Below are 10,643 nucleotides of genomic sequence, written 5' to 3'. Positions count from 1 at the left end.
TCCTAAAATGTCAACATTAAGATGGAGGGTCAAATAACCTTGGACAAGATATGGGAGTGTCTCCGTGTCTCTGTTTCAGCTTAGTGGGCACTTGTGTGAGGGTGGCAAATTTCCACCACTGCCCACGGATCTCCTCAAAAAGCCAGTTGTTCAGAGACAAGAGCAGCCAGTAGAGATGGGCTTCCTCTGGATTTGATTAAAAGGTTGTAAACTTTTATACCTACAAGGCACTACGTTCCAAGTCAATGAGAATATGGTTGCTATGTCTGGTAAGACAGAGTCATCTTATACTGATGTCCAGTGGGCACAAATGTTATTAGGGTTGCCAAAGAGCATCACAGTCACCTGCAGCTATGTATCTGTGAACATCATAAGTCCACATCCTTCTGGAAGGTGCAGTCCTGCAACCTACTCACTGACATCTTTATACTCTCTGCCTATACACATCTATAGAAGGAGCTATGTAGGATGCATGGGAAAACCATCCATTAGGAATAAATTTTAGCTTGAACCAGTACCCTGACCCAGTTCAGTAAGCAACCACCTGAGCTCTTAGAATCATAAAGTCATAGAATTGCTCAGGTTGGAAAAGACCTTAAAGTTCAATAAGTCCAACCTCAACCTAACCATATTACCCTAACTCTAACAACCCTCTGCTAAATCATGTTCCTGAGCACCACATCCAAACAGATTTTAAACACATCCAGGGATGGTGACTCAACCACCTCCCTGAAAAAACCTACTCCAGTGCTTAACAACACTTTCTTTAAAGAAGTTTTTCCTGATATCCAATCTAAACTTACCCTGGCACAACTTGAGGCCATCTTGTGCCAGTATTACAAAGGTGGAAGCTCAAGGGCAGAAATCTGGTGGCCAGAGGTGTGAAGAGTGTTCCATCAATCTTTCTGGCAGCCATTCCAAATTATCTTAGCTCAAATGGTGCTTGAAGCTAGACAAATAACATAATTGGGTGAGAATTCACTGCCCTGGGAAAACAGGACAAAGAAAAAGATTATAATGAACTATAACAAATGTTCATATTACTTTTCAGTTGTGAAAAGTGATGTTGAGAGGCAAACTGAGCTGTGGGTAAATCACTGCAAGTGAACTTCATAGGCTGTTCTCTCTGTTCAGATGAAGCACATAACTGAAATGACCATTTGGCTTTGGTAGAGCCAAATAAGCTCCACATGGCATTGAGCAGAAGAAAAGTAGCCATCAACCAAAAACAATGAACACCCATTCATCGGTACCCTGAGATGTTCCCATTAGAAAAGGCAAGGCCCCTTGTCATTTTGCCTTTGATTCACAGAATCACAGAATCACAGAATCACAGAATTGTAGGGGTTGGAAGGGACCTCTAGAGATCATCGAGACCAACCCCCCTGCCAAAGCAGGTTCCCTACACCAGGTCGCACAGGTAGGCGTCCAGGCGAGACTTGAATATCTCCAGAGAAGGAGACTCCACAACCTCCCTGGGCAGCCTGTTCCAGTGCTCCGTCACCCTCACCGTGAAGAAGTTCTTACGCACATTCGTGCGAAACTTCCTATGCTGCAGCTTATGTCCGTTTCCCCTCGTCCTGTCTCCACGTACCACTGAAAAGAGACTGGCCTCACCGCTATGGCCGCCACACCTCAGATATTTATAAACCTGGATCAGGTCCCCTCTCAGTCTTCTTTTCTCAAGGCTAAACAGACCCAGTTTACTTAGCCTTTCTTCATAGGGGAGATGCTCCAGGCCCTTCACCATCTTTGTGGCCCTCCGCTGGACTTTTCCATTCATCGTCTGGGAATCAGATTCCTTGGCCAGTCACCATTTCACTGTCTGCCAGAGTAAGGCCATCTTCTTCCCCAGGCAACGAAGGGGCCGTGTGCTGCAGGCACGCTGCTTCCGCATGTGCACCTTTGGGGGTTCCCTTAACAACCTGTAACACAGCCTCCTGGTTTGTTTTTGTTTTCTTTCTTTTTTTACATCTCTGCCAGCAGAGTTTCTTTTTCAGTTGTAAATTGCTGATGTTGATGTAAATTTGGTTACCTTGAATTACCTGAACTGAACAGCCTCTTGAGTGCACAAAGAGGGATGCAGTAGAAGTTGTAAGGCAGGCATTGCTTAGTTCTCATAGGGTCACACTAAAAGGATATGTGGCAAAAGATGCAGTAATTCAGAGTAAGGAATTTACAACCGCAGCAAAGCTTCCAGCTTTAATATTGCTTTCAACTGAATTGAAAATAAATCTCCAATGACAGCACACCATGTAACTAAGGCAGCTTGATTTTCTGTCAGTCAATCTTTATTCCCTTAAAAACGTTCAAGTCAATTTGAAGAAAAAAAAAATAAAACCACAAAGAAAAAAGGAAAAAAGAAAAAATATATTACCACCAGCAATAAAAAATTACCACTATGAAGATGAAAACTTAAAAAAATATAAGAAATATTACTTAACTCAGTTATTAAATTGTCATAGTTGACGTACCAAGTCAAAAATGCTAAGCAGGAATTTTATGTGTGTTTAGGATGTTTTTTTCTTTCCTTTGGTAAGAAAGAACTCTGTATATGGCTTGCTGTTTGTTAAAAATACAAGGGATGTGTAAAAAAAACTTAGTGAGTGACATCTTCGATATTTCAGCTGTAGTGTCATGTGTCATTTTTAATGAAAAGAATAATGTAGGGGAAGGATGTCAGAAGAGAACGGCGGGATCAAATAACATATACGAAAGAGAAACTGAGGCAACTGAAGGAAGAAGTAAGGCAACTATGGCAGAGAGAGAATAAAAAAAGAGGAAAGAAAGAAGTATGACTGAAAACACTTAGAATTACAGAATGGCCGGGGTTAGAAGGGACCTCAAGGATTATAAAGCTCCAATTCCCCCACCACAAAAAGGGCCACCAACCTCCACATGTAATACCAGACCAGGCTGCCCAGGGCCCCATCCAATCTGGCTTTGAACACCTCCAGGGACAGGCAACCATAACCTCTCTGGGCAGCCTGTTCCAGCACCTCACCATTCTCTCTGTAAAGAACTTCCCCCTGACATCCAACTTAAATCTTCCCTCCCTCAACATAAAAACATTTCCCCTTGTCCTGCAGTTATCAATCCTTTCAAAGAGTTGATTCCCCTCCTCTTTGTAGGCTCCCTTTAGATATTGAAATGCTGCAATGAGGTCACCCTGCAGCCTTCTTTTCTCCAGGCTGAACAAGTCCAGCTCCCTCAGCCTGTCTTCGTAGTGGAGTGGAGAGCTCCAGCCCTCTGATCATCTTTGTGGCTCTCCTCTAGACCCTCTCCAACAGCTCCCTGTCTTTCCTGTACTGGGAGCTCCAGACCTGGACACAATACTCCAGATGGGGTCTCACCAGGACAAAATAGAGAGGGACAATCACTGTCCTGTCCCTGCTGGCCACCCCTCTTCTGATGGAAAGATCTGCTACTACTCTTAGGAAAATCTATTTCTTTTTGGTACAATATTGGAGTTGGGTTCCTCAACAATTCAATCTTGCAATACAAGAGAAGGAAAAGCAAAATGAAATGAGCTTCACATAATGTAATGTACCTGTACCGCTCATGATCATCAAAAGCCTCAGTTAAGTTAAAAATACAACTAGATCTTTAAACGGATTTCAAATCTGATGGCTATAATTCAAACAGTTTTTTGTTTGTTTGTTTGTTTGTTTGTTTGTTTTTAGACCCAAAGACATTAATATGATTTGTTATAAAGTGATTTTCTCAGTCGTTGGCTACAGGACTTCTAAAAATTCATTCTCATCAAAGGATGGCCATCTTAAAAACCAGGAAAAATCTACTGTCAACAATTTCTCTACACTTGTTATTTTAGTTTTGGAGAATTAGTAGGAAAGTTGTGTTGTGTTTTGTTTTGTTTTAAAAAAAAAGAAATTAATTAGTCTGACTGCTTCCATAAGCAGCTGCTCCTAGGACTAGTCTGTTCAAAATAATCTGTGGATATATCAAAGTGAATTTGGAATCCATAGGATCACTGCTCATCTATACCATTTCTATTGATTTAACCTCATATTCTCAGTAGTCACATGATGAAAACTGGGACCATTCCTAGGCATCCCTTAGATGCCCTGTTTGCCTCAGGAATTGGAGAGGAGGAAGAGACTGTGGTTGTCATCAAGTAAGTCATTACATTCTCAGTTGCTCAGCTTGTGTACCTCAATCATGCTCTCAGTGAGATATGAATTAGTCACCACGGCAGGAGTCATCATGAAATTTTTTCTTCAAGACTGGTAGGCAGAAGCATTCTGACACTCATAAGCAAGGGAATGACCCGGTTTCTTAGGTCAGTTTGTTCAAAGACTTCTCTACTCATGCAGGGCATTCTTCTTGATTTTTTTTCCCTTGATTTTCCTTCAACCATTTCAGACATCATAATTTGTCTTGTGGTCTCTTCCATAGATTTTATGTTTGCTTAGGAGTGTTTTAAAAACCTTTTGTGACCCAACGTGTCACAAAAGTGTCAGTATGGGCATGCAGAGTACAAGTTCTATACATGTACTAAAGCAGGTATCTATAGCATTCTTTCTGGTAACTTCAGATTTTATTGACTGAAAGACCATGGCGGTCTTTTCCAAATTCATTTTCCTAAATTAAAGTTCCCTAATATCATTTCTTTTTTCTTTTCTGGATAGTCTGGCTCAAAGTTCTCTCTGATAAGCTTAAGCATTTTAACATATTTTTTCCCAAAATTTAAGAGCACATTCCTATATTGTCCCCAGTTTTCCATTATTCTCAAGGTGTGAATTAGTGACTCAAGAAAAAGACTTGAGTAGCAATCTCATCAGAGAGGAGTTGCTTCAGTTGAGATTCCCCTCTCTGGACATTAGCAGCAGTGCTTTGGCCAATTATGACTCTAATTTCAGAGCAACTGTTTATTTTGAGGTTGGAGTGTAACCTCAGATAGCTTTACTCTCTGCCTTTGGTTGCATCATGTTTAATTATGCCTTCCTCATCTCAGTAATTCAAACTGGTTTGCAATGGAGACCAGTCTTCCTTATTACTTGCCAGTCCACAAATTAATTTCTGCTGAAAATATCTTCCTAACTGAACAATCACGTGCGTGTTATTTAAATAAATGGGGATACAATATTTGATTTTTTGTTTTGAAACACCTCAGTGAATCAGTTGTTAACCTAGAGAATTCAGCATGTTTTCAAAATTCCTGATTAAATTACCACACAGCACAAAATCAAAGGCTTCTTAGAAATCTCATATACATCTCTGTGCATTGGTCTGGCAATTCTGTGCCACATTCAAAGGGAGTCCTGAGTCCTAAACACCTGATCATCTCTGCACACGATATGCCACACCCAACTTAATTTAGGGCTTCTCTTAGGAAAATTTCAAGGCTTGTTTCTACTGTCATCAAATCAGAGAGATTCATCTAGTTCTTCCCTTTCCAGAGATATATTTGCTGGTGTATTAGGAAACTAGAAAATGAATCAGAGGCAATCAACAAAGGACCATTGTGGAAACACATTCTTGATAAAATATAGGATCAGGAAATATTTTTGCTGTAGGGAATGATATCTAATGTCTGAATCTCAGCTCTAGGTGTAGGTGGCTTGAACTTGAGCTCTCTGAGTTTCTCCTTTGGGGCAGACCCTGCAGATCAATTTTTTTAAAAAAAGCTTTTCAAGATTCTTCATTCACCAATGTGTGTTATTCCTGAAAGGATATTCCTATCAAAATGTTCTTCTTCTTAAAAATGATTGCCTTGGCAAAGTATGTTGGTAAGCTCTAGCCTCTTAAGCCACCCTGATGCAGCAGGCATGCAGTGACTTTCCTTCCATCTGTAGAGAAGGCTGCCACTGAATTATTGTCTCCAAAAATCCTTAAATCCAAGTTTCTCTGATTGAAGCTTCTTACTGAGAGAAAAAAATTAGATACTTTTCTAAGCCAGAAATCCAAGTCTTGATTGTAAGGTTTCCTGCTTGTTATTGCCCTTGCTACTAAGCTCTGAAAATGATTCTGTATTTGGTCTGTAGGATAAACTGTTTGGATTAGATTTTTTTGTGAAGTAACATCTAGTCCATGGATTTCCAACCTTCCGGTTTGCTTGGGCTACACTGAGTAAAGAATTTTCTTGGGCTGCATATAAAACATATAATATAGTTGTAAGTATATAAGTAACAAAACCTATTTTTTCTGTGTTTTTAATTAAAAGATAAAAAAAGGAGAGCAACAAAAACATGGTGCTAGTGGGATATTTGACCCTGAGTTTGTGAAATGAATGTGTCAATATCTTGTTCAATGGAAATACTTACAATTCTTGATGAACTCTCAAGGTGCTCATCAGATACTTCTGATGAAGTTTTATTCCTCCTGTGTTTATCATGAAAACAGTTGTTCACAAATGTACATACTGCCTCAGCAATGTCATGAGTACAGTGCAAAATGAGGGATATTTAGTAAGAATGGTCTTATAAAGATTTAGTGAAGAGACATGACCAATTTTTTCTTTGACTTGAGTTTGCAACTCTATACGTTCCATTTGAAAATTTATAGAAAATGTATTTATGTCAGCTGAAAATGGACATGCAAGTATACAAAAATAAATGATGATTTCTTTTTGAAAGCCTTGAAACATTCTCAAATCCTTTATCAAAATGGAAGGCAAGGGTGGATATTTGTTGCTGTTCACAGGATTGTGCTTAGACCACATATCAAAATGTATGAAATTATTTGCCGTAACTCGAGCTTGCCATAGTTTAAATTTAATTTTGAACACTAGTATGGCTCGAAACATTGCATAGATATGTCGATTTTCACCCTTAAGATGGATGTTCCACTAATTCAAATGAGTGGTCTCAAATCCACCAACAAAAAACTTAGGGCAAATTATTTTATATTTCTTTTCTGAGCTTTGTGAGGTGTTGTAAACTGCTAAATTTGTCAGCATCACACAAGAACTCTGGGTATTCCTTCTGCAGTGAATGTGTTATATTATTAAATTATCTTTAATTTCACTTTACTGGAACGGGCTGCCCAAGGAGGTTGTAGATGCCGTGTTCCTGGAGGCACTCAAGGCCAAGCTGGATATGGCTCTGGGCAGCTTGGTCTAGTGGTTGGTGTCCCTGCACATAGCCGGGGGTTTGAAACTAGATGATCGTTGTGTTCCTTTTAAACCAGGCCATTCTATGATTCTATGATTCTATGATCTTATGAAATAACACAAGAGCAAGTTTAAAAATTAAATAAGAATACTTGCATGTTTGCTTAACAACAAAAATCATGCATCTTCATGGGCACACACACTTGTAGGTAGGTTGAAATATTATTAGTGGCAATCATTTTTTAACTCACCAAGTGACACACATGCATGTAGCATGTAATAGGCATGGGTTTCCATTCAGCTGAGTTTGTGTGGTGGGCACAAGAGATGGAGCTTGCTCTGCGCTTTGCTCTCCCCTCCACAGTCTTCCATTGTTGCCAAGTCAGAGCACAGTGGAGCCAAAGGTCCTCCAAAAATGACATCTTATGACTTTACGGTTGTATGGGCAAAACCCCTCCAGATGAAAACAGCCTCAAGATAAACTTCATTAAAGGAAAAGCCTATAGTGATCATTATTACTCTGTAGTCAAAGATATTTAGATATGCTTATAATAGTAAAATTGACCTGCTATATTTTATTTGGAAAGACTATGATACGATTTTATGGAATAAATTTTTAAAATTACAGCTTAACTTCCACTGTAGACTCATAGAAATAAAGGATGGCAAAAGATACACAAGAGATCACCTGATCAAGTCCTCTACACTGAGACAGGGCCAAGTATGTTTACATCAGCCTTAACAGACATGTATATGCAGCTGTTTAACACCTGATATTAAGGAAATTGTATGATCTAAAAAACCAAACAGAATGCTCTGTTATTTATCAGAAATTACAGTGGACACCTATAAATTACTGCCTTGGCTAATACATTCATATTTTTGGAGTCATTTTTCACTTCTTCATCTCACCTTTAGTAACAACCCTGCATTAAATCCCAGCTTAATAAAGACAACAGAAAAATTCCCATGGACTTCAACAGAACCAGGTTTTCTCTCTGCTTTTCTTCTTGATTTACTTTAGCGGCCACGGAAATCTTTGGCTGACAGATTTATTTAGAAACAGTAAGACACCTAGATTTTAAATCTTTCTTTAGTCTGCCTTTGATGTGAGTGTGTGCTTTGGGAATATATTTAGATAATTTTTTATATTTCAGTATAAATCCTGAGATTTAAAAAAATCACTACTAAACCAATATTTACCAACTGAACTTTTAATGGATTTGAGTTGAAGTATTAAGATTGATGGGAAAAATAAAGGTCAGGTTTTTTACTGAGCTCTGGTGACATAGGTTCAGCTGGTTCTACCTTGGGCAATGGAAAGCATTAGATCATCTCTCCAAACCCCTGTCAGCCCTATGATTCTTTGATTTAACTAGTCTGCTTTTAACTTCAATCAAAGATAGTCTTGTGGCTAAGCACCATCAGAAAATAAGAACACGTCAGAAGAAAAAAAAAAAAAATGTGATTCACTTGTTTAAATCCACTGGCTAAAAGAAGCAAATAACCAGACTTATTTAAGTTCATTCTGAACATGTTTTCAGTTCCCAAACCAGACGCTGAGTGCAGCCTTAAGAAGCTCTCTTTGATGTAAACTTCACGCTGGGGCTCTTTCACCATGTAATGAGGAGGAGGCATGGTGGGGCTACAAACAAAAAGGGCCAGTGTGATTGTGACCTGAAAATGGGTTTTCAATCTTACAGAATTGCCTCAGCTTAGTAAAGGAGACATCTTCCTCAAGTTGTTCTCTGGCTGCCATTCCTTCAAATACTCTCTGAAGAATTCAGGTATCTAAACGATTTGAAAAGAGATGGGGCTTGGGGGGCTTTGTTGTTGCTTTTAGTAAGTCTTTAAGGCTATTGGGCATAAAAAGAATTTGAAAAAGCTACTTAAAACTTGTGATTTCGATGTGATCTGGCTCTAATTGGTTCTTTTCATTTTGAACTCTGATCCAACTCCTACAGCAGTGAATTGGATTGACTGCAGTAACATTAGGGCCTGATAGATCTGCACTCAGGCACCCCTTCAAGGACACCCACCCTTTTGTTTTACTTGATCTCTTATCTAGTTTGGAAGCACACAAAGGGTAACATTAAAAAAAGAGAGAGAGAGAAAAAAGAACTGGTAATAAATGAAGTGCCCACTTTTTCAATTTGGTTTAAAACAGTAATGAAAAAAAAAAAGTTTTTGCTCTCTGGATGGGCACAGATTCAATCCAAAGAAAGAATTATATGCTCTTCCAAAGGAGGGAAGCAAGTGACAGTCCAGATAAAGGAGGAAGCTAAAACTGGTTGGCTCACAATGGTGAAGAGCCTAGTTGAGCTCTGATGTGGATTTTGAACCCAAAATCTTCATAATATAATTTTAAAAAATTGCAATAATAGTGTTGTGTGTATATATATATAAACCTCACTGAATGTAGGTGATATTTGATAATATTTGTCCAGGAACTCATAAACTTTCCCAAATGAGAAGTTTCAAGAGGTCACTCATTACAAGTGCAAAGCCACCTACTGCAGCTTGCAGAATATGGGGATCATTTGGTGGATGTGTGGGAAAGATGACAGGCTATTTTGTTGCTTTCTGCAACATTTCTTTTAGTTCCTTTGAGTATTGTGTGCTATTTGCCTTGAACATTCAACCAATAAAGACTCAGTGGTCTCAATGTTGTGCCAGAGGAGGTTCAGTTGGATGTTAGGAAGAAATGATTCTTCAGTAGAGTCGTTCAGCACTGGCACAGGCTGCCCAGGGAAGTGGAGGTGTTCAAGAAATGTGTAGATGTGACACTGAGGGACATGGTTACCAGGCAGTATTGGTGGTAGGTAGATGGTTGGACTTGATGATCTTGGAGGTCTTTTCCAACCTTAATGATCCTATGATTCCATGTGACTTGCTTCCAAGGTTAGAAGATGTGGACCTAATGCATGACCAATTATGAAGCTGCACAGGGAAGCTCAAATCAATTCAGTCCCATATTACTGTGGCAATATATGCCTCTGAAAATGAAATAAAAACAAACAAACAACAACAAAAAGAAATGTAGAGAAGCTTTTGGATTTGTTTTGGAGCTGGTAAATAAACATACTGCTTTATTTCTCAGTCTGTAACAGTTCTCTTTTTTGCTCTTCACTCAACCTGACACTTTGACCAGAGAAAACTCCTTGTATGCCCCCAGTAAAGAGGTAGTAAATCATTCAGTGAGAGATTACCACTTTTCTTCTGTTACCCTGGGAATCCACAAGCCAGACAATCTCATTCAGTGCAGTACGCTGGCCTCTAAAAAAAAAAAAGGTAAAACCCTTTGTAACCTTATAAAAGTTTAGTTTGAGCTCCAGTCTATATCGTATTGCCTAACCAAAGGTGAGGATAGCACAAATGCAGGAGGAGGTGGAGAAGAAGCTTTCTCCTCTTCTTCCCATCACCAGCACTTATACAGCCCCTGAGACATGCAGCCCCACATATGCCCTGCCTGAGAACACCAGAGAAGGGCAGGAGGGCAGGAACAACAGAGTTTTAAGCAAGAGACAAAGTTTGTAGAGAGGGGTCGTCCAAATCCGAAATGTCATTTTCA

The sequence above is a fragment of the Meleagris gallopavo genome, chromosome 3 (genome assembly GCF_905368555.1).
Source record: "Meleagris gallopavo chromosome 3, MGAL_WU_HG_1.1, whole genome shotgun sequence".
Lineage (NCBI taxonomy): Eukaryota > Metazoa > Chordata > Aves > Galliformes > Phasianidae > Meleagris > Meleagris gallopavo.
The sequence above is the reverse complement of the archived record's forward strand: the minus strand, read 5'-3'. Positions refer to the sequence as shown.